Raw genomic sequence first — 24639 nt, forward strand, 5'->3', positions numbered from 1 at the left:
GGTCCTTAGAAATCGAATTTAATATAGAGTAAACTGCCAAAATTGTCCATGTGGTTTGGTCACTTTTGTCATCTTCGTCAAAAAAAAGTTTGTTTAAGCATTTTCGTCACCATGGTTTCATTTTTTTTGTCATTTCAGTCCAATTCGCTAGCTCTGTAAATTTATATGTTACGTTAACATAAAACTAATAAAATATCCTTCATAAAATATTATTATTATTATTATTATTATTATTATTATTATTATTATTATTATTATTATTATTATTATTTCATGAATGTGGCTATGCATATATTCATGTTCAAAGATTCAGATTAATATATAACTTGATAATGAAACCAAACAAATACAACTTTGTAACAATGAAGGATCTCATCTATAAAACTGTGAAAAAGCTTGTGTTTTTGTGAATCCAAAACTGGAATTTGCAGTAATCTTGATAATGGAAGTGACTTTTTGTGATCTCAAGATTTCATTTAAGAATTAGATTCCCTGTATTAACACAGATCCTGATAAAAACAAATGAAACTAAATACATATGCGAGTGTAAGACGCGTGAAAGTTTGTTTCTTTGGGGTTTAAGCTTTTGTGGCTTCCAGTGGAGCCGCGGCCTTGCTGGCAGTGATTTGTTCAAAGAGATCTCGGATTTTCAAACCAACAATGGTTTGGAAGAGACCGTGCCATTGTTGCTGCCCGGGAAGTCTGCATGCTTCAACATTTGCTGGGTTATTTCTCCATAGAATTTGGTGGAGATGTTGCTCAATTGGCTCTCGACATAGATCAACTCATCAAGTCTATCGAATTGACCATCCATCTCCAACACTGACACCTAAAATTAAAGGAAATTTCAGTATGACTCGTTAGAGATAAAATAACATTAATCTACCTATATCAATTCAAAGATAATAATAATAAGTGGAATTACCTCATGACCGTAGTAAGAATCCGGGCCATATGAAAACTTGATACCAGGATAAGAACAAGTGAGCTTCCTTCCACACGGGACCCATTCGATGGTGGAGCCTTCATCAAACAAGTAAACCGGGTTGAAGTATTTGACTCCCTCTTTCATAATCAACTTCACTCTTAGCACCTTCCCCTCATTGTCATCTGGTATTAGCTGTGTAGACAACACTTCTATAACTGCATCTGCATATTGCTTTTGCGGGTCTGCAAACATGAAATGAAAAAGGTATTCAAAACGGATTCACATAATTGATAATTCTCTATATGAAGTCATCCGGCTTTTTAGATCCAGTCCGACCAGTGAACCAATAAGGTAAAGATTGTTTTTGAATTTAATACAAATATATAACCACATATTATTAAAAATGGAAAAATTAAAAATGTTAAACGGATGGTTCTAAGTTCCAACTTCCAAACTGTAACCGTTAAACTGCTAAAAGTGAACCATGTGAATCTTAAACTGACGGAACCAGCCGAATTGCATATAACTTTTGAAAGAGAGAATAATAATATATAGATAATTTGATTATAAGTTATATGATAACGTATACTTTTTTTTTCATTATGTATCCTTGAAGAGGTAGATCCCAGCAGAGCCCAGTTGGACCCGCAAGACTCACCTCAAAGAGGGACGTCTGCGCAGTTGAACCCGCAAGACTCACCTTCAACAGGGACGTCTGCGCAAAGGCTAAACTCGCAACCCCTTGAAGAGGGACGTCTGCGTAGAAACCAACTGGGCCCGCAGGACCCACCATGCTCAGAGACGTGACGTCCTTACGCGCAGTACGCAAGCTGTTCCCGCAGGAAAAGCCTCCCAATGGTGAAGTACTCTGCCTGATCCCGCAGCTGCAGATACAAGCCATCAGGGAAGGCTACCTGGGCAGCAAAGCTACACGCACAAGGCACTTAACTCTTAAATAATTCAGTAATGTCACCTGAAGAAGGAGTGAGCAAGCCGGGAACACTCCCGCACAAAGCCGGGAGAACTCCCGCCCAAATAAGCCAGTCCGTACGATACTGGAGGATCTTATGTACTGTACCTGACGAGGTATGGACAAAAGATCTGACCAAAGATACGACAGCTCACTGACAACAGTATGACGAGCAGCACGCTCTTGTACTGTATGTCACTATTAGCCGCTGCCTACTCACCAACCTGTCGGAGGACGTGCATAGCCTGCAGTTGGTGGAACAGGAATAGTACACAGCCGGCCTGGTCACTATCAGCCGATGCCTACCCACCAACCACCAGCATGGCATGTGCGTAGCCCACAGTTGGCAGAACAGGAACACTATTCAGCCGGCTGTACCTGCTTGGAAACCTACCTTCGGCTATAAATACTCCAACACCTTGGAACGGTCATACGAAGAACCATCTTCGCCGGATCTAACCCCTCGTGGGAAACATCTATTTAACCCCCAGATTGTCCATAATCTGCCCGGGGTCAATTAGTGTTTCTTCATTGGCACCATCCGTGCATAAAAGCTAGAACTAATTTATTCAGTTTTTTCAAAACCTCCGAAAAGATGGTTAAGGTTACTCCGTTGCCAAAGCCAGCGAATGACCAAGAAACCCCGGTAACCACAACCCCAGCTACTGGGGGGAACACCGGCGAATACACACATTTTACGAACACTACCCCGGTTACCCAAGCCGAGGCAAGTGCAGTAAATTTTAAGAACACTACCCCGGTTACCCGAGCCGGGGCAAGTGTAGTAAACAATCCTCCCCTGGGATTCATTGATACCCAGGTGGAAAGACAACAGACGAGGCCCCCCCCCCGCCAAACACTTGAACAAGTTAAAGCGTGGGCGGAAAAACGTCAAAGGGAATTCCAAGCTGAGTTGGATGAACGCTTGCGTTCACTCCAACAGGCTGACGAATTCGGAAGCACTCAACAGCTCAACATGAGCAATGAGTGCGAGTACTTGGACGATGATTCGGAGGAATCCGACACAGACGCAAACCCTCGCCATAGGGCGAAAGGGAAGCGTAAGGAAACGGACTTCCAACCGAGAAGGAATTTTGGAGAAACCTTCAAACCAAAAAACGCGGGTGGAAACCCACGTGACTTCTCTAAAACCTTCAGACCAACCGCTGCAAATGCGGGAACCTCCAAGTTTGCAAGGGACATTGCGGAAGCAATCGCCCCAAGAAGTGCCAAACAGATGTCAAACATCGGCACCTATGATGGTATATCTGACCCAGACGATCATTTGAACAGATTCATAGTGGGGGCAACCGTCAATAACTGGACGGAACCCACGTGGTGTTATATGTTCCATATGACGCTGGTTGGAGCAGCCAGAGCGTGGTTCGACCGTCTACCGGTCCACCACATCTACGATTGGGCAGACTTCCAACAGAAGTTTAGCCAACACTTCAGCCAACAAAGAAAGTATACCGAAGAGCAATGGACAATCCTCAATTGCATTCGAGAGGAAGATGAATCTTTGCTAGACTTCATCACTCGCTTCAACTCAAAGAAGCTAAGTCTGGGTAATATTAGCGAAGATCTTGTTCGCGCTGCTTTCATCCAGGGCACAAAAGACCCAGAGCTCATCCGCACCTTAACGGGTAAAGATGGCATGCCATCCACATGGGATGCCATCATGACAGCAACTAAACGCTTCGCGGAAACGGAAAAGCAACTGGGTAGAGATCTTCCCCAAAGCACAAACCTCTACACCCAGAAAACAAGAGAAAACAACGTCCTTACCGCCCGACTAAACAAAAAGAGGAAGCTAGGCATTTGGCAGTCAAGGGTAAACTTTGACACCTCATCCGGCTCGCACCCTCGGTTAGGCGGAAAGGATAACATGCCGTCGTCAAACCGGAACTCCAGATGGACGCCACTCACCAAAAGCGTCACCGAGATATTCGACACCGAGAGACTCCCATGGCCAAAGGCTCCAATAATCCGAGAGCGTCACAACGCTGATCAGAGCAAATTCTGTGACTTCCACAGGACAAGAGGCCACAACACCGAGGAATGCGTAGACTTGAAGGACATCGTCGAAGCATTTGTCAGAGATGGGACGCTCATGCACCTCGTGGCGTAATGAACGCTGAGCAGGCTAATGCGTGTAGAACCCCAGTTGGGGAAAACACGAATAAAACTGCAGCTTCAATGTCGGAGACTACATACTGCGTAAACAACGAGATTCTGAACCAAGTGCATATCGGCTCGAAAGGCTCGATGACACTCCCAAGAACATGGAAGGGAGCTCAATTACACAGTCTGCATGTAGATCAATTCCAAACTTGTAAAAGAAAAGGCCCAGAGCCACTTCTAATGGAAATGATTCTCCTTATCACATTGACGCTGATGGTCTTACATTTATACTTATTTCTACACTATGCCGGTTTTCACCGCATAAGTGTAAAGAAGTCGTTGCGTGTGGAAGGCGGCAAAACCCGCATAAACACAAAAAACGGCAAACCTTCACGCAGGTCAGTCATAGGTAAAGTTTGGTCATCCCATTAAATGAAAGTGACAGTCTTACCCGCACAAATCATGATAGAGGAAACCGAACTAACCTATTGACAACCGCGCGTCGAACGGTTAATTTATTCAAAACGCTGATGCCGGTTTTCACCGCATAAGTGTAAAGAAGTCGTTGCGTGTGGAAGGCGGCAAAACCCGTATAAACACAAAAAACGGCAAACCTTCACGCAGGTCAGTCATAGGTAAAGTTTGGTCATCCCACTAAATGAAAGTGACGGTCTTACCCGCACAAATCATGATAGAGGAAACCGAACTAACCTATTGACAACCGCGCGTCGAACGGTTAATTTATTCAAAACGCTGATGCCGGTTTTCACCGCATAAGTGTAAAGAAATCGTTGCGTGTGGACGGCGGCAAAACCCGCGTAAACACAATAAACGGAAAACCTTCACGCAGGTCAGTCATAGGTAAAGTTTGGTGATCCCACTAAATGAAAGTACCGGTCCTAACCGCACAAAGCATGATAGAGGAAACCGAACTAACCTATTGACAACTGCGCGTCGAACGGTTAACTTATTCTAAACACTTAGAAAATTTTTAAGGAAAAGATGAGGAAAACCTCCACGCAGGTCAGATATAGGTAAAGTTTAGCCATCCTACTAAGTTCACGTGACGGTCTTACCCGCACAATCACGAAGGAGGAAGCAAAACTTCAACCTATTATCTACCACCTTCAAAGGTTAACTTATTCAGAACACTTGGGAGGTTGCTAATTTAAACTAAAGTATGCATGAGCAAGTCATATAACGTTTATAAAGCAAGACATCCAGTGAAAGTAGCGGTCCTACCCGCACAAAGATTTATATTTCATAATAATTCAAGTATTACAAGAATGGCCGGGTATCTACCCGCCTACAAGAATATAAATCTATACAATGTAAACCTATCCTAACAGTGGGAAGGGATCTAAAGGTTCAAGCTTCAGGACCACTCCCTCCAAACCCACTTGTACCCACACCATCACTTGGCTGTGGCGGTTCAAGAAAGGTCTTGAGAATGGTTAACCCATCATCAGCAGCAGCAACTTCGTTCACCGTCTCCACCACTGGATGCGGGAAGGCAGCATACTGGTTCACTGCTTGGTCATAAGCAGCTTCAGTATCCACATCATATAAAGGGAAGTTGGAAGGCGGGATGCCCTTCTCAACGAACCCTAGACCAAGCAGGAAGCCAGCCTTTTCCCCATCCTCATGAGAAGCGTTGAGGGCTGCGCTCATGGCATCGTCGTATGATGTGTCCGTGAAGACCCGATGCACAACCTACAAAACAAAAATACAAGTATCAAAACCTTTTCTAAGTATAAAGAAAAGCGTGAAGACATTATGAAGCTAAGCTTACCTGTGACAACGCTTCTCGTAGAAGCCATTCCTTGGTAACCAGAGCCTCCTGGAGGGCAGCTTGAGCTTGGTTACGGGCGTGTTCGGCTTCACTTTTGTTAAGGTTGGCAAACAACACTTCTGTAGCCGCAGCCTCTTCGACGCCCTTAAGCTTACGCTCAGTATGGTCAAGCACGCCCCTCTGGTCCAAGATCTCTTGGAGCTTCTTGGCGTCTTCCATGGCCAAGGCATCATGAGCCTGTTGGAGCCTCTCTAGTTTGGCTTTAAGTTCCTCATTCTCGAGGCGTAGAGGCTCAGCAACAGCTTCAGCCTTGGTGGCCCTCTCAGTTGCGTTCCGTGCAGTTTCCTTAGCCAGCCGAAGCTGTTCGTTAACAGCTTGGGCAGCCTTGGAACGGGCCTCGAGACGGGCCTGAACTTCAACCTCAAGAGCCTTGAAGGCCTTCTCCTTCTCCGCAGCAACAGCGGAGAGCCTCCTGTTCTCCTCTCGGACAGCCCGCGCCTGAGCTACTTCTTGGATCCGAGCTGCCTTTAACTTGTCGTTTTCACGACAAAGTAGCTCGACGCGCGGCTGCATCCAGGCTAGGAGAATCCGGAGCTCATTTGTCAACCTACCCTCCTGGTAGCTTGACATTGCTTCCCCCAGCGCCCCCCTTGGGGCGGCGTGGCGCGCCCACTCGACGCATTCTACAGGCGTCCGAAGGGTTGTTCCTCGGCGGATGTTCCATCGTGGAACATACACTTCATTGGAATCCGACACTGCAAAAGCAAAAAGCAGTTAGGAAAAGATGATAAAAAAAATATATATAGAAATAATAAAAGGCCAAAATAACCCTACGCACCTGTAGGGTCGACGACAGGCCTGTAGCCGCCAAACCCATCACCCGAACCTAACGGATATCCATCCAAGAGGTCAGGCAGATGGGAAGGAGGCAGAGATTGGCTTGACGCCCCAACCCCGGACATACCTGAAGGACCGGCCGTAGTCGCCGGCGCCGGAGGAGGCATAGCGGAGGCCGCCGTGGTAGAAACCAACGGAGGTGAACTCACCGGAGGTGAACTCACAGCCGCGGCCGCGGCTGTGGAAGAATCCACAGAAACACTCACCGCCGGCTCAGTGAAGGAATCAGTGAATATGGCACTGACAGCCGGCGGAGACATCGTCACAGTTGGAACAGTTGGCTCAACCGGGTGAGCAACTGAACCAACTGAAGCAGGCGCAGTCGCCTGGGTCATCGCCTCAGGTAGGTTGACCAAGCCTACCGTCATGGGTCCGGAGGTGCCCCTCCCCGCTCCACCCTGGAATGCGGTAGCATCCACGCCTGCACAAAGAAGATATATAAGTATAATAGCGGAAAGATATGAAGTTAAAAGTAAAGGAAGTTTGTACTTACGGGTCCTTTTGAGCTTGAAGGTGCGAACGGGCGGGGACGAACCCGATGGAGCCGGCCTCTTCATACCGGTCACCGTCGTCGTCCTGAGCTGCTCGGAGGTGACAGCCGTCTCAGCCTCCGGAGCAGTGGTCTCAACACCACCTGGGTTCCCCGCCGCCTCCTCGCTCTCGGTCTCCGAGTTTGACCGGTTCCCCTGATCGGCGGTGGAGGCAACCTTCGCCTTGCCCTTTCCGCCAACAGCCTTCTTCTTCCGCGTCAAGAAAGGACCGTCTGCGGATTCCTCATCAGAAGATGACAGAATTAGAGGAATTCCGGCAGAGGTTTCAGCATTGAGAGGGCGAGGGTTAAATAACTCCTTACCTGGCCGCGTGGCGCTCAGAATCGGGTGGCCCGGCGGGTAGACCTCCACAAACCAATCCCTCGTTTGCTCCAAGATGGGCAACTCGTTCTCATCAAGAGCACGGGTACCCATCCGAGCGGGACCATCAGCTTCCCGCGGGTACAGAAGCGATTGCAAATCGTTTCCCTTTGAAAAAAGAAAAAACAGTTTAGCGGAAAAACCCTAAATCAGCAAAAAGATGTGAAGCATACCGTGAGGGATAGAGTTCAAACCGTATTCAAGGATGATGGGAATCTGCGGCGCCTCCGCCGCAGCATTCTTCCACACTCGGCTCATCCCGAGCATCACCATCCGGGACTCTGCAAAGCGGTAAACCGGAGACTGGATCCGGGAAATCTTGGCGAACCATTCCGCCTCCTCATAGTTGGAGGCGTGAAGGTTCGGGAGAGCTCTCCCGTTTTTAAAGGTCATCGCTATCGGGACGACGCGAGCGGAGATATAGAAGAACTCCCGCTTCCAAGACCGAAGACTGCGCTCGGTTGCGCAGATCTTCAGACCCTTGATCCGATTGACCAAGGTATACCACCCCTGGATGCACCTCCAGGAATAGAAGGTCATCAGGCGGTCGACATGGGGCTCCACGCCCAGAATGAGGCACACCCATTCAAAATGGCGGATCTTTGCGATCGCCATTGGGTGTACCTCCGTCAGGTGCACACCGTGTCTCTCCAGAACACGGTATACAAACTTCGTCAATGGGAACCTGAGATTCCCATAGATGAAGAATGCAGCATACACCCCTATTTTGCCCTTGGGGGCATCATACACCGTTTGGTGTGGCTCAGGAAACTCAGGCTCGAAAGGCTCGAGCATGAACTTCCTGACGATATACTGATATTGGCCGACGGGAAGAGCACACTGGCACTCGCCAGCAGTACTCTTATCGTCCTTATCAGAAGTGGACGACGGATTCTCGACGAACATGTCAGACTCCTCGGCAGTAGCCTCAACATCATGGGAAGAAGACATTCTGGAAGGATGAAAGGCAACGATTTCAGGAGAATGCTCGACAGAAAGGTTAGAGTATTCGCCGGAAATCGCTTGAAGAAGAAAGAAGTGAAAGTGTGGATTAAGATGCACTCTCTCCACCTTTATATACTCATCGCAATATATGCGATGAATTTAATGCGGAAGAGAGAGAAATCGCTGGTGCAATGAAACTATGACACGTGGAAAAAGCAAGCTCGCAACAGCTGTTGACAGGACGCGTGCCGGAAACTTCGCGGCCACGCGCCCGAAAACTCGCGCCCACGTGCCTGAAAAAGCGTCTGGAATGACCATATACTGTCACGTCGTCATAACTTCCTGTACGTCCTGACACTGTCAGAAGAAACCGTCGGACGACGTTTCAACAGTTTGGACTGTTCTTATCCTTTCACCAACTCTTCGAATTTCAAAAAGATTCAAAAGTAAGCGGGATTATACCCCTTACCTTTGCAACCAAGTAACTATAAGACGGGTGCGGGTACAGTGTCAAGGCAAAACCCTTCACATACTTAGCACCCGCAGGGAATTGAAGCCAAGAATACCTCGACAAACAAGTAACTATAAGACGGGTGCGGGTACAGTGTCAAGGAAAAACCCTTCACATACTTAGCACCCGCAGGGAATTGAAGCCAGGAATACCTTGGAAGTAAAGTAACTATAAGACGAGTGCGGGTACAGTGTCAAGGCGAAACCCTTCACATACCTAGCACTCCGCAGGGAATTGAAACCAAGAAGGATCTTCTGGGCCATGCTCGCGGAAACGGGAATAACATCCCCGCATAGCGGGAACGTCGAGAACTAGATTGTTTGAAGCTCCAAGATGGAATTGGTTGTTTAAACATAATTGATCACTATGTCCAAAACTACCAAAACCTCATGGAAAATCTATACAAGTGGAACTCAACGCTCCTGACTTGCGAGGAGGTTACAGACCTACCCGCATCATACCCAAAGATCAAGCAGAAAAGTCGGGAATTTCTGCACGTGACATCAGGACTTCCGCGGGAAGAATCCCCATGGAAAACCTTAAAACTAAACCCTTTTCAAAACCCTTTGCTTAAGTCCAAAAGTTCACCTCACTTATTAACAATTCATGAGAAGAACATTGGACTGGGGGGACTTGAAGAGGTAGGTCCCAGCAGAGCCCAGTTGGACCCGCAAGACTCACCTCAAAGAGGGACGTCTGCGCAGTTGAACCCGCAAGACTCACCTTCAACAGGGACGTCTGCGCAAAGGCTAAACTCGCAACTCACCTTGAAGAGAGACGTCTGCGCAGAAACCAACTGGATCCGCAGGACCCACCATGCTCAGAGACGTGACATCCTTACGCGCAGTACGCAAGCTGTTCCCGCAGGAAAAGCCTCCCAATGGTCGACGTACTCCGCCTGTTCCCGCAGCAACGGATACTAGCCATCAGGGAAGGCTACCCGCGCAGCAAGGCTACACGCACAAGGCACTTAACTCTTAAATAATTCAGTAATGTCACCTGAAGAAGGAGTGAGCAAGCCGGGAACACTCCCGCACAAAGCCAGGAAAACTCCCGCCCAAATAAGCCAGTCCGTACGATACTGGAGGATCTTTTGTACTGTACCTGACGAGGTATGGACAAAAGATCTGACCAAAGACACGACAGCTCACTGACAACAGTATGACGAGCAGCACGCTCTTGTACTGTATGTCACTATTAGCCGCTGCCTACTCACCAACCTGTCGGAGGACGTGCATAGCCTGCAGTTGGTGGAACAGGAATAGTACACAGCCGGCCTGGTCACTATCAGCCGCTGCCTACCCACCAACCACCAGCATGGCATGTGCGTAGCCCACAGTTGGCAGAACAGGAACACTATTCAGCCGGCTGTACCTGCTTGGAAACCTACCTTCGGCTATAAATACTCCAACACCTTGGAAAGGTCATCGGAAGAACCATCTTCGCCGGATCTAACCCCTCGTGGGAAACATCTATTTAACCCCCAGATTGTCCATAATCTGCCCGGGATCAATTAGTGTTTCTTCAATCCTCAATATTGGAAGTTTATAATAAGTATTTTAAAAGTTCATGGTCATAGTAAACATAGATGACTGCATATTATTTAAATGTAAAAGATAAAAAAAAGGTTAAATGGCTGGTTACGAGTTGTTAGGTGGACCGTTAAACTGTAAAAGAAAACTATTTGAAGTCTCAAACTGGTCGAACCAGCCGACTTGTTTATTAGTTAAGAAGGAGGTAAGAATATACATAATTTTATTACAAGTTTTTGAGGTTATGTATAATTGAGTATGTTACCAATATAAGCATCAAAATCTGGCTTTCTGGCTTCAATACTAGCTTTGATACTTTTAAGGCTGTGCCCTCTTTCTGCCATGTCTCTCTACAAATCGTGGAAATAGATTATTTAGGATATGAATAATAATTTAAGAAGGTGTTTGGATTTGCATTTGAAACTAATTATGATTATCTAGACTTTATACAATACCTGAATTTTTCATGCGAACTTAACATCGTTGCTGATGTCCAAGTAGATACTGAAGTCCAAGAGGTCTCTTACTCTCTGATCGTACCTACATATACCGGAACAAAAAAATTATTATTATTATTTTAAATTTATTTGTCTTTTATTATTAGTCACAAGTGAGTTATATTATCAATTGCTTTCTTGCCATCCAAATTTAAGTAAAAGAAGAAATGATATATGTACCCAAGGACTAAGGATCATGTTTTATAGTTAAAAAGTATATATTTATGCACATTTGTAACTTTGAAGTATTAATATGCCAAAAAGCATTAAATAGTTACTCCACTTACATTGGGTGCAAACCTTCAATGACAAGGATCTTAGGTGGCTTAATGAGCTCAGGAGGGTCCAAAAGACCACTAACATGGTTATAAATAGGCTTATCAACAGCAATACCATCTTTCAAAGCCTTAACTTGTTCATACATTAGATCAAAGTTATTGGCCCTCGGATCTAGTGCGGTCACCCCTTCGACTTTCCTCCCGGTTCTATCCAACGAATGATAATCATCCAAACATATAACCGTAGTTGTGTCACTTATGAGTGTGTTTGAATCCGGATTGCCTCCCTTTGGTGGCTCCGCTGCCCCGCCAAACACGCTAGTTAACCTCCTCATGAATGTACTTTTCCCACACCCCGAGTCGGCTGCCAGTCCAATTACTATTGTGTCCCCGGAACATCTTATGGCACCACCTCTTACAATGTCCCTTTTGGTCTTGTTACTATAGAACAATACTTGTTTTTGGTGAATTGCTAAGTGGGATTTTGTTGGTGTTGAGATTGAGCATGTTGAGTTGAGAGATTGGACTGTGTACACTGTGGACATTGCCATTTCCTCTCTTTCTAAATGTTTGAAGTTTAGAAAAAAAGTATTGGGTTTTATTGAGTTAATGCAAATGGGTTTTTGGTCATTTTGTTCCCAAGTGATAGTTTTTGTGAGATACAGAAAATAGTACTTCTAGAGTAGCACAAGTCCACAAGTTACAAGTTGTAGCTTACCCCTCAAGTTGAATGTTTGAGGGCATTTTAGTCATGCCTTTAAAAAAAAAAAAAAAAAAAAAAAGAGGATGAGGTGGCATTTGTGATGGTAGTTTGCATGAAGAAGCTTGGTGGTTGTTTGTTGCAGTTTGGATATTTTTCAAGCCATGTGGCATTAATGTAATGGTTGATTTAAGATGAGGGTAGTTTGTGTGGAATACAGCTTTGGGTCTTTATTTGCCAACCATCAACTCATCTTTGCATTCACAATTATAGACGACCTTTAAACCTTTAAAGTGATAGGTACAAGTTGCAAATTAAGGTGTTTCCTTTTGACTTTGGTCAACATTGATTTCATAGACATTATATGTTACATTATATGTTCTATAGTGATTTATTCAAACAATTAGCCGCATGGGCTTGTTTAAACATAGGCAAGGTGATTTAATAAAAATTAAAAGGTGCGTTTTTAGCTGTTGAAAAATATTCAGACATATAGAATATTGCTAATAGGTTTTATAATCTTGTTTGGTATATTTAGACTATGCATCACGGGCTAATTAAAATGTGCATAACGTCCCACCACGTTATTGTCACGTAGACAATTGTTTTAACTAACACGCTTTTTACACGTTATGGTTTAACTAATATCTAAATAAAAGAAAAAAATAAATGTGTGCATGTTTGCATATGATTGGTGGAGAGTAGTGAACCCCCAGCCCCACTCAAAGAGTGGAAAGGTTCTGCGCTCAATGAGCTAACGCCCTTTGAAGATTGAGAGGTTGTGGCTTGGTGGTGGCTTTGGTGTTAAAAACTAAAAAAAGGACACGAACCGTAATGAGTTAACTTTTTTTCTCTGAACATTTCGATATAAATTTTATTAAAAACTGAGTTCTTTCATAAATATATGTTTTTTAATATGGGTTCTTAGTTTTTTATTATTAAAACTTATAAATAATTTATTTGGTACGAAATATAATAATTATTTTTTTTACATTTATAATACTTTTTATGAGAGAAATATTAATCATATATATTATCATCTATGTCTAACTTATCTATATAATTGTCTATTATAAAATTTTATGTGTCGCTCTTGCGTCACTCCTCGTCCTCTTTAAAGCCACCAAATTGCTTAATTTCTGAATAGAAGCCTCTCATTAATTTAACCCGGTCTGACCCAGTCACACGGGTTATAACATCTCATATACGGATACTATACCTACTATCGTCCCCTTTTTTATCTTCATCTCCTTCCTCCAATATTGAAACCCCTAACCAATCTAATACAACGATTTCTACCATCACTTCATCCCTAAATCAGCGTTCGCAGCTCTATGCCCCTTCTCCCTTTCAATTTCCTTCATTCCAATGTAAACAACGGCTTCCATACTTTGATTCAAGGTTAGTACAATCTATTGATTCATTTTTGGCTGCCAATCGATTAATTCTAACCCTTCTAATCTCTAAATTTACAAGCCCTAAAACGTTTACTTCGTTTTCATCTAAGCTATAACTTTGGTGGGTTTTGATTTAGTTAAGTCGGCTTATTCGATTGATTTTACACCCAATTCAAGTTTTTGAAGCTTCTGTTTTCGTGATTACTCATTTGGGTATTAATTTCTTTTCGAATCATTTCATATTTAGTTGATAAATTTCATATTTTGTTGTTCGTTTTCAAATTGTGGTTTAAGTGAAGTTAAAAGTTTTAGGTTAACAGTCTTTGGTTCATATATTGAGATGCTTCTTTTTTTTTTTTAGTACATGCGATTCAGATTGGCAAGCCCTACATATATGGGTTTGTTTCGCTTGCATATGTCATTTGTGTTCTGTATGTGCTACTGTTGTTGACTTTGTTATAGTCAATAGTGTTTATTCAACATGACAGTGGTAAAAGGGCATAATTGGAAGCCAAATTTTGTGCAGATCTGATTATTTTGGTTGGTATTTAACATACAAAATCAAACGGGCCTAAACGAGTTTAACTGATGCTATCTGGCCAAATATTTTCAAAGACAAATGCTTGCGCAGTTCATATTGACCATTTTGGAGTATTCGTTCGGGGTAACCCGATTACTTCTTGAATGGATAATGTTAATGGAAGGTTCAAAAGCAATATACCATAATTGCACTTTTATATGCAAAATTTTGGTTGTTTTAGCATGTTATCGACAGTACTAAGTTCTAAACAAATTAGCTTTATCCTAGACAAAAAGTGGCCATCATGATGCTTAGTACCTTTCTATTGTTATGCCCATTTCCAGTTTTATTTCCTTTTTAATTCTCAACAGTTGAGAGTGGAACAAAGGAAATAAATATTAGTCAATTTTAATTCCGTATTCTATTGTGTTCTCTATTAACAAAGAAAATAAATATTCACCTACGTTTTTATGTTTTCTATGGGTTTTTTTTTCTTTTCTGAATTTCAGTTTAAAAATCTTCTACTCAATATTAGTAAAAGCTATAGCAGCAAAGGAAAAATGTAATGGTAATGTTATGGTTTAAACTTAAATGTACTAAAGGTTGCAGTTGTTGTGCCTACAATTTGTTTCTTAAATTATAAGATTTTTACAATTAAACCATATAAACGGGTTTCTCAATAGAGGATTTGTCAAGGACATGCATGCTCAGTTGTTTAATTTTTGTAGTGTTTTTGTTATTAAATTCTTTATATTAATGATTATTTATTATTTGAAAAGGAAAATGGATTTCTTCTCGAGGAGTTTTACTTCACACCAAAGAAAAGGATTCTATTAAGCGTCGACCGTGTTTCACTAACCAGGCTTGCTCATCCACTATTAACTCATTGTTTTGTAGTTTTTGTTGAGGATATATACTTCATTTAAACGATACATTAGCTTCTTCACATCGTGAAGAAGGCCAGCTGACACGTTTACATTCCCTCAAAAAGAATCCAAAATCACTCTTGAAAGGCAAGTATTTTATTACCTACAGTTTGTGTTTTGATAGTGAGCATATTAACCTACTGTATTTGCAGGTATGCATGAATGGTAATGAGGGTGGACACGGAGGTTCTGATGAAATTTATGACCGGATGGCGAATGGCGATGTTGTTGATAGATTTGTTATAATTCTTATGGATATGGCTGTGATGATGTTCCGGTTTCTGGTGTGGAAACCTATGTTGCAGTCGTGTACCGGTTTACCGAACCTGAGCCTCGGTTAGCAACCCCACGTCAATTTAAAAGAGGGAAAACTTCCAAACCCATGACAGTTAATACGCAAATTATACAAGGATGATGATTGACATGAGGAAGTTTGGTATACTAGGAAATAGTGTGGTAGATCTAACAAATTTTCCTGTGAACACAATCAAATAACTTTGAAAAAAGTCAAACTTTGTTTATGTATTTGACTTTCTTTTGGTCAAAATGGACTATTTTGACAGTTCTCACATCTTTGACTTTTTGGCCACATTGACCATTTTGTCAAAAGGAAAGTCACTAGATCGAGCCAGTGGAGGTTATATATGAGACATACTGGTATAGTTAGAGTATATAAGTATTGTATAAATTGGGCTGGTAATAATGTATAGTAATGAATAGAAGAAATACATGCAATGATATAACTGTTGGTAACTAGGAGTTTGATGATAATAAATAAACTTGAGCCTTTGTGTGTCATATTTATTATTGTTATAAGAGTTTATAGTGGATTTTGAGTATGAGCTTCAAGTTTCTTATCTACTGTATGGAAACGATGTTCAAGAAGTCAATGGTATACAGTTTCACAAGAGTAATGATGTTACAAATCTATTTACCCAGTATATAATATTATATTATTATAAGTCACATGATATGTAGTTAGGAATCTTAAAAAGTGGTGTTATAGTACCCTATAAGAAATAAGAGAGTAATATCTTATAATTGCTTAGTAGTTATGGTAATACTTGGTTTTCTGCATAGTATTTTATTATTTTAGCTGCAACAATACCACTAAGGTTAACATTTAACAACTGATACCACCCAACTGAGGATCACTCTTGCACAACTTCTCTCAAAGATCTTCAAAAGGATTTGTAAGACGTTAACTTTTATAAGAAACATATTAAATACTCACACGTTTGGCTAACACACATAACAAGCATACATGTTTGAGTTTGACCTGCATCAAGGACATGATACTGCATTGTCCATCTCGAGCGCCCAAAAAGAAAAAAATGCATCCTTAAACGGGAACCGCCAGAATATTTGTGTGTAAAGACCATTACAGTGACAAACCACCAAAGTTAATGTAAGTAACTAACTCCCTAAACAAATCTTGCACTCGCTAAACCAAGAGCACTCTTAGAAAAATCTAAACTTTACAAACTAAATATAAAATTTTCTTAAAATACTTACTCGAAATTCTTAATATTTGCTTTGGTTTATGTCCCATGAATAAACTCTAGGCATATTTGTAAATATGGTCTCATTTATACTAATGAAAAACTATAAAATGAGAAAATTGTCCACGGATTAGCTATAGGGGCATTTTTTTATCACTTTCAAATATGTCATTTTACAAATTGAAGACATCGCTATATGTAATAACACCGTTAATTATAAAATGTCAATAAAATTGATAAAACCCGAATTTTGTACTAAAATTTAAATAAAATTGAGCCAAACTAAATTAAAGTAGTAAATCTAAACAAAACTGCGTTAAAAAATAAATAATATCATTAGTAAAAATAAAATAACAATTTATTAAAAATAAAAACATTAAAAAGATTAAACCACCTCGACTATAGAGAACAAAATAGTAAATATGATACAACCAACAAAAACAACAAACATTAGTCCATTACGTATACTTGAAATTAAACTCCACCCAACAATAAATATAGACCGTCTCGGTTGGAAAAAAAACTACTAAAATGATATTAAAAGCGACAACATAGTCATATAGATTAATTAGATTAATATAACAAATTATATATTTAAATTAATATTAAAAAAAACGCTAAATAAAACCGCGTAATACGCGGGCTAAAAACTAGTTACATTATAATTATCTTTACTACATTTAAAATTGGATGAGAAAAAATAAGTTATCTTTTGTAATTTTCCTTATCACGACTAACATTTCCCCATCTTTTTATCCTTCATTTTTTTTTCTAATTTATATTACTTTTTTAAACAAAAAATATAGTTAACCAAATTTACTGGTTCAAACACGTGTTAAAATCCTTTTATGGGATCAAAATATTTTTTCTTAAAAAATCCGTTTTAGTTAAAATTTATACCGAGATTTTAAAAAATTTATAAAAACCTATGTATTTTGTTTTTTTTAACAAATACAAAATATTAACCAAAGATCATAAATATACATTATTTAAAAAAAAGTATGAAGATCGGTGAAATAGTTGGTAAATTCTCCCAAAACTTTTGTCAATTCACAAAACACAAAATAAGTGATTTAGAAAATATTTACCATAATAAGTTATATTGATTTTCTTTTTCATTGTTTACTAAAATTCGGTATTTCAAACATATTCATAATGATGTTTTTTCTAATACAATAACAATATCTACTATTTATTTTTAGGGGAAAGTGAATACGGTGCTGTCACGCGTTTAAGCTTACACGGAAATCCTATCAAAACTATATAGTTTTGATTAAAAACAATCCAAAACTAACTCATTCCCAAATACATACCATCTATCATGCTAGGTCTCCACCCACAGTCTCCCAAGGCATCGAATTACAGAAATAATCGATTCAAATCTTAATCCAATCTATCACAAGGTTTGTAAGAGATGTACTATTCTTCTTAAACAAAAGATACGTTTTTTGAATTTTATTTTCACACAGTGTTTCAATGGTATAAGATTGGTATTTCTTTCTCAAATCCTAAGTCGCTTCTATTATATTCTCCGTCTTTTGTTTTTTTCACTTCAACATCGAACTGCTATTTTTACTCTAATTCAACACCTGAACCATGTCAATTGAATTTGTTTCACAACTTCCTTCTCTGATTGGACTCCTACATCTATTATATTGTGTATGCATGTATGAACAAAAGCTAAATTAATATTCAATTTATGTACAATTCTTTATTATTAATTTGAATAAAACAGAAAGAAAATATTGGAATAAGGGAATTCATATACTAATTGTGATGTGAGAATAAAAATCGTTAAAAAAACTCTATGAAGATGGACACCTTGGGGACGGTAGGTGATGGTATGCACTTGAGAATGAATTAATTTTGGATTGTTTTTTATCAAAACTACGTAATTTTGATAGGTTTTCCGTGCAAGCTTAGACGCGTGACAGCACCGTATTCACTTTCCCCTTATTTTTAAGGCTTTAATAATAATTAGGGTTGTAAGCGAACCGGATGTTCGGCGGACAACTGGCCGTCCGTTCGACGAAAAGTTTGTTTATGTTTGTCTGTTTAATAAACGAACCGGACATGAACAAATTTGTTCGGTAAGCTTAGCTGACGAACACGGACAAAAGTCATGTTCGTTCAATAATATTCATGAACGTTTGGTAACGTTCGTCAGTTTGTAAATGTGAAGTATTTTATAATTAATATGTTTTTATTTTTTTGTTTTTCTACCAGATTAACCTAGTATATAAATCAAGTGAAAAATTAAACAAAGCCTACTATGTTAAGTGTTAACTATTTTTAGATATCTTGTGGTGTAATTTTGAATTCGTGGGTGAACGTGTATGGATTTATGATATTTTTTTAAGTTAATATGTAATCGTTTATTTTTGTTTGTTTGTTAGAGTTGTTTATGTTTGTTTGTCCATTAATGTTCATTAGTGTCCGTTAGTGTTCTTTTGTCCATTAGCGTCCGCGTGTTCATTTATTCATAAGTGCCCGTTATTGTTCGTTTGTCCATAAGTGTCCGTTAGTGTCCGTTTACAATACTAATGAACGGACACGGACAAACCTAATTCCTTAATGGACGGACACAAACATGAAAAAAAAAATGTTTGCTCAGTAGAGTGTTCGTGAACAGTCCATCTGTCCGACAAAAGCTTAACGGACGAAAAAAGTCAAAACTTTGTCCAGTTTGTTTTGATCCCCTTACTGCCCTAACAATAATACAAACATAATAAAGAGATGGATGTGAAGAGTCACTACAATTATGATTCTAATGCATTATATAAAGAACAAACTTGGTTAAAATTCTCATTATTTGTTGAAATGTTACACTTTGTACATTTTCATCATTTGTTGAAATTTTGCGCAGTTTAAGTGTTGTTTAAAAGCTTGTGGCTTGTAGTTTGGTTAATAAAAAAGCTTAATAAAACCAGCAAAAAGCTTGATTTAAAACAACCTAAGTTGAGCCGGCTCATTTTTGTAACTGGGTCGAGTTTGACCAAAGCTCGGCTCGGGTCATGGCTCGACCTTAGACTCGTTTAAACTCAAGCTCAAGCCAAGCCAATAAGCCGCCTTGTTTAATTTCGAGCTTCCTCGACACGGCTTGACTGCCAGTAGTTTGTTTGAAATAACAATAATATTTTTTATTATTATTTTTTAATAAGAGACTCTAATAATAAGATCCTTCTAGTAGAAGTTATCATAACCGTTTTTGTTTCCCTTTTCCCGCCTCCACGTTTCCAAATTCTCCGTCAAAGCACAACATTGTTCTTGATTGATTCATGGCCATGGATGCTATTGATTGCATAACTTCTCTTCGCAATGATCACCCGGAGCTCAACGACTGGTGCAACACGCTTTACGATCTCTATCAACGCAAGCTATGGCATCAACTCACCATCAACCCCCAACACTTGTTCTGTCTCCCGTCCTCCAGGTATGTATGTATGTATGTATTGTTGAAATTAGGTCAACATATTAGGAGGCGTTTTCTTTATCAGCATTTGAAGACAATCAGTTGGAAATATGTAAACAGGTTTGAACTTCTAGTACAGTAACTGTTATAAAAAGGACCAATCATGCCTACATTTGCTTGAAATTAGGTCAACATATTAGGTGTTTGTTTATCACCGTCTCATTTACTTTCAAGGCAACTAGTTTCTTTGTATATGTTAGTTTACGTTTGTGAACTGCTCGTTTAGGTTTTAAACGAACGAACAAGAACATGCCGTCTCTCTTAATGAACGATGAACAAAAAAATTTGTTCAATCGTATGTTCATGTTTGGCTAAAGCTAAACCGAATAGTCGAAAAATCAAGAATATGTTAACAGTATTAAACTCAGAATATAGTAGTAACTAATAAAAAGGACCAAATGGATTATTGATGAATGAATACAAGTATATAACTCTCTTCACATTCTTTATTCCAGACTGGTGATGAACTCATACAGCTATATGATAACTTCATCATTCACTTTGACACCGAGATCAACCCTCTCAGGCTTGCAGAGTTCGCTGTTACAGTCTCTCATAAGTACCTAGATAAAGAAGCCGCCATTAACCATCTTAGAAGAACGATCCAGAAGCTCAACTCTGCAAACCAGGAGCATACAGAAGGGCCTATCCTGTTCATTAGCATGCAGATAGCCGCCTTTAGTCTTGGAAAAGGAGATTATAAAAAGTGCAAGATACTTATTGACATTGGTAAAGCTATACTTGATAGCATCACTGACATTGATAGTTCCGTATATCAATCAATCAATCAATCAATCATACCCAGTAAAATCCCACCGACAGCCAAGCTATAAGTAGGGTCTGGAGAGGGTGGGATGTAGGCACACCGTACCTCTATCCAAAGGAATAAAGAGGTGGCTTCCAGAGAGACCCTCGGCTCTAAGTACATGTGTATGAAGCAAAATAAAGGAAATCAAAGTTTAACAGTTATATAAAAACTACTACTAATTATAATAATATTAATAATAAGATCACAGTTTAACATCTATATAAAAGCTAATAATAATTATAATAATAATAATAATAATATATGTAAGGGAAATACCATTATGGTATGTGACCTAAATAAGTTAATTCTAAGCCCTAAGGTATTCAATTCTCTCTAAAAATCCTTAACTTTAATTCTACTTCTCCACGAATTCCTATCCTCAACCATGTCCTCGGAGAGGTTTAGGTCTATCAAATCATGCCTAATCCTCTCATCCCAAGTCAATTTCGGTCGTCCTCTACCCCTCCTCCCCTCTATAGTAATGTTTTCTACGGATCTAACAGGATTCGTCGTCTGTCTTCTCTTTACATGTCCAAACCATCTCAATCTCCACTCTCTTATCTTGTCTGCTATGTTCGCCACCCCTAATCTCTCGCGAAACTCAACGTTTCTTATTCGGTCTAGCCTTGTGTGCCCACACATCCAACGTAGCATTCTCATTTCTGCTACCTCCATCTTCCGCACTTGTGCCTTCTTGATGGCCCAACAATCTGTTCCATATAGCATTGCAGGTCTAACTGCCACCCTATAGAATTTTCCCTTTAGTTTAGTCGGGAAACTCTTGTCGCACAATATACCTGTGGCTGCTTTCCATCTACACCATCCTACCTGAACTCGGTGGGTCACATCACTGTCTAATTCCCCATCGCTCTGTACAAATGATCCTAAATACTTGAACTTCGTTACCTGCGGGACCACCTGACCTTCAATTGTGATCTGTGCGTCTTCATTGTCGTTTATCCCACCAAAATCACAGTGGAGGTACTCCGTCTTAGATCGGCTAATCTTTAAACCTTTTGTCTCTAAGGTTGTTCGCCACTCCTCAAGCCTCATGTTTAGATCTTGTTTTTTCTCAGCAAGTAACACAATATCGTCTGCGAACATCATGCACCACGGGAGAGTCCCCTGAATCGACTTTGACAACTCATCCAAGACTACTGCAAAAAGAAACGGGCTCAACGCTGACCCCTGGTGAAGACCTACCTCTACAGGAAAGAAATCAGTATCCCCCACTGGCGCACGGACACTTGTATCACTCCTGGTATACATATCCATAATTATCTCTATGTATTTCCTGGGCACTCTTCTACCCTCCAAGCACTCCTAGAGCACCTGTCGTGGCACACTGTCGTAGGCCTTTTCTAGGTCAATAAACACCATATGTAGATCACGCTTCTTCTCCCTATACTTTTCCATTAATCTTCTTATAAGGTGTATTGCCTCTGTGGTGGAACGGCCCGGCATGAGGCCAAATTGGTTGACCGTAACCTGAGTTTCTCGTCTAAGTCTACCCTCAATCACTCTTTCCCATAGCTTCATAGTATGACTTAGTAGTTTGATTCCTCGGTAGTTACCACAACATTGGGCGTCTCCTTTGTTCTTATAGATAGGAACTACAACGCTGCTCCTCCACTGGTCTGGCATCTTACCTGATTTGAGAATACTATTGAACAGAGTAGTTAACCACATGACTCCTTCCTCCCCCAGACACTTCCACACCTCGATGGGTATGTTGTCTGGGCCAACCGCCTTAGACCTTCCCATCCTCCTAAGTGCATCCTTCACCTCTTCTCGTGTGATCCGTCGGCAGTAGCAGTTATTCGATTGTTGTCGTTGAAAGTTTGTGTTGTCTTCCTCTTCTCGTTGATAGTTCCGTATATGCGCATTATTATTGGGTAACATGCCAGTACTGTATTTTTCTCCAAGACCCTGTTGAGTTCCACAAGAATGCTATTCAGTTCTTGGCATATGCGTCAATAGAGTCTCTGCCAGATTCACATAAGCGGGTATGCAGTTATGTTTATTGCTCGCTTTGGTGCATGTTTATCTTTCATAATATATTTTATTATTTGTTGGTGCATTTCCATATCATTGGTAAGTTACACATGATTCTGAAGATGAATTTGTTATAGTCTGCATATACGTGTCTATATGACATATACTCACAATTCTTTATAATGGATATCTAAATGTTGTGTTTTGCATCATAGTATATTGCCTCTCATACATGCATCACTGCGATGGTGGGAGATAACATTTACGACTTCGGAGAACTACTTGCGCATCCAATTGTGAGTATTATCTTCCTCTTCCTTAATTATGCTTAAACTTTTATTAAACAGCCATCTAATATGGTTATTTAATATGACGTCTACAATCATGAGATCTGATTTCATAAGATCTAAACGTTTTCAAATATTTCTCATTGAACATTTATGTTGAGGGATATGAATATCCATCACCTCTTTGGTCGATTAAGAATATTTAAATCCTTAATCAGATCTCAAAGAAAGCTATTTTTTAAGGTAAAAGTTTGTTTATATTCCGTAAACTGGTTAGGAAAGGTAAATGAACTTTTCAAATAATAATAGCATGAGAGGCTTAGTAATTTGTAAATTACTAAAATTGATGTATGCATCACAATGTACTAATGTAGATCAAAAGCACAAGCTACAAACAAGAAGTTTAGTGGTTTACAAATTAATTATCTTATCAAATTATTTCTCCTAATTATAATAAAGATATTACAATAAATGATTACTGATGTAACTTCAATTTTGAAACTTTTGCAGATAAAGAGTCTTCTAGGGTCGCCATATGAATGGATCTACCAGATTCTCGAAGCACTTAACTCTGGGAATCTGGTTCATTATCAAGAACTATGTACGACTCACAAAACTTGTGTAGATTCTCAGCCTGCTTTGGTCAAAAACGAGAAGAAACTTATGGAGAAGATCAACATTCTTCGGTTGATGGAATATATTTTCAGGTTTTCCATAAAAAAGTTTACACCTTTTCGTTTATATAATTAAAAAACCAAATTCTTTCTATATATTTTACTTCTTTCACTTGCTGGCTACCGCCAGAAGACAGAACTATCCCTTTGACCACCATTGCAGAGTTCATGGAACTTAGTGTTAAAGATGTGGAGCATCTTCTTTTAAAAAGCCTATCAGTAAGAATTATATTATTCGATATAATCTAATCTTGAGTAAGTTTATTAGGAGACTTCTGAATTAATATAATTTCAGGTTGGTCTTATTGAGGGGATGATTGATGAAGTTGATGGAACAGTTGATGTGTCACGGGTTCAACCGAGAGTTTTGGGAATGAGTCAGATACAGTATTTGAGACATCGGTTGGCTCACTGGTTGGGTAAAGTTCAGTGGGTTATAATATCAATGGAAACCGGAGCACCCGAGTATGTTGTTCTTTAAGTCATGTCTCATGCAAACCTGTGTAAGCATCCGTACAGAATTCTTTTGTATACATCACACCGAGTTCTAACTCGGTTAACGCATATAAACAATCTGTCATATTAGAGTTCTGACTCAGTGAATGCACAAAGACAATCCTTTTAATGGTTGTAATCTCTTCATAAAGGTTTTGTTATTGTTGTATATGTTTATAGTTGTCAAAAGTACATTTAAAAAAATAAAAAATAGTTTTTAACTCCTAACAAATATATCTAACAATACAATATTTACATTAATGAATAAGTTTTTTAAAACTACATACATAAGTTGTAACATTTGCATATACAATGGATATATGCTTTCACAAATAAGCAATCAAGAGAGAATTACATTAGTTATAACAAATGTGATTTGTTGAAAATTTAGAATGCAATATTTAAACTCCCAAGTGCATAAACACATTCACTAACCCTTAAAAAATCCAAATAAAATCACAACTTATTCACCATCACC

General features: G+C 39.9%; 1 long non-coding RNA gene and 1 pseudogene across 3 annotated transcripts; one reads left to right on the forward strand and one right to left on the reverse strand.

The window, feature by feature from the left end:
* Window positions 1-575: 575 nt before the first annotated feature.
* On the reverse strand, window positions 576-12162 carry LOC143576368 (phosphoribulokinase, chloroplastic-like; annotated as a pseudogene). Its single transcript, XR_013142932.1, has 5 exons — window positions 11395-12162; window positions 11066-11150; window positions 10876-10960; window positions 926-1170; window positions 576-829 (listed from the first exon to the last, which is right to left on the reverse strand). The product of XR_013142932.1 is annotated as a phosphoribulokinase, chloroplastic-like (transcript).
* A 10417-nt stretch (window positions 12163-22579) lies between these two features.
* On the forward strand, window positions 22580-24526 carry LOC143576369 (uncharacterized). 2 transcript variants are annotated; one of them, XR_013142934.1, is made up of 4 exons: window positions 22580-22716; window positions 22921-23001; window positions 23503-23885; window positions 23962-24526. It is a non-coding gene; the product is annotated as an uncharacterized LOC143576369 (long non-coding RNA). The 2 variants fall into 2 exon arrangements; XR_013142933.1 differs by having other exon boundaries at window positions 23503-24526.
* The last annotated feature ends 113 nt before the right edge of the window (window positions 24527-24639 follow it).

This window comes from Bidens hawaiensis, unplaced genomic scaffold, assembly GCF_021521415.1.
Source record: "Bidens hawaiensis isolate Kalapana, Puna unplaced genomic scaffold, B.hawaiensis_p1.1 tig00028082_1, whole genome shotgun sequence".
Classification (NCBI taxonomy): Eukaryota; Viridiplantae; Streptophyta; class Magnoliopsida; order Asterales; family Asteraceae; genus Bidens; species Bidens hawaiensis.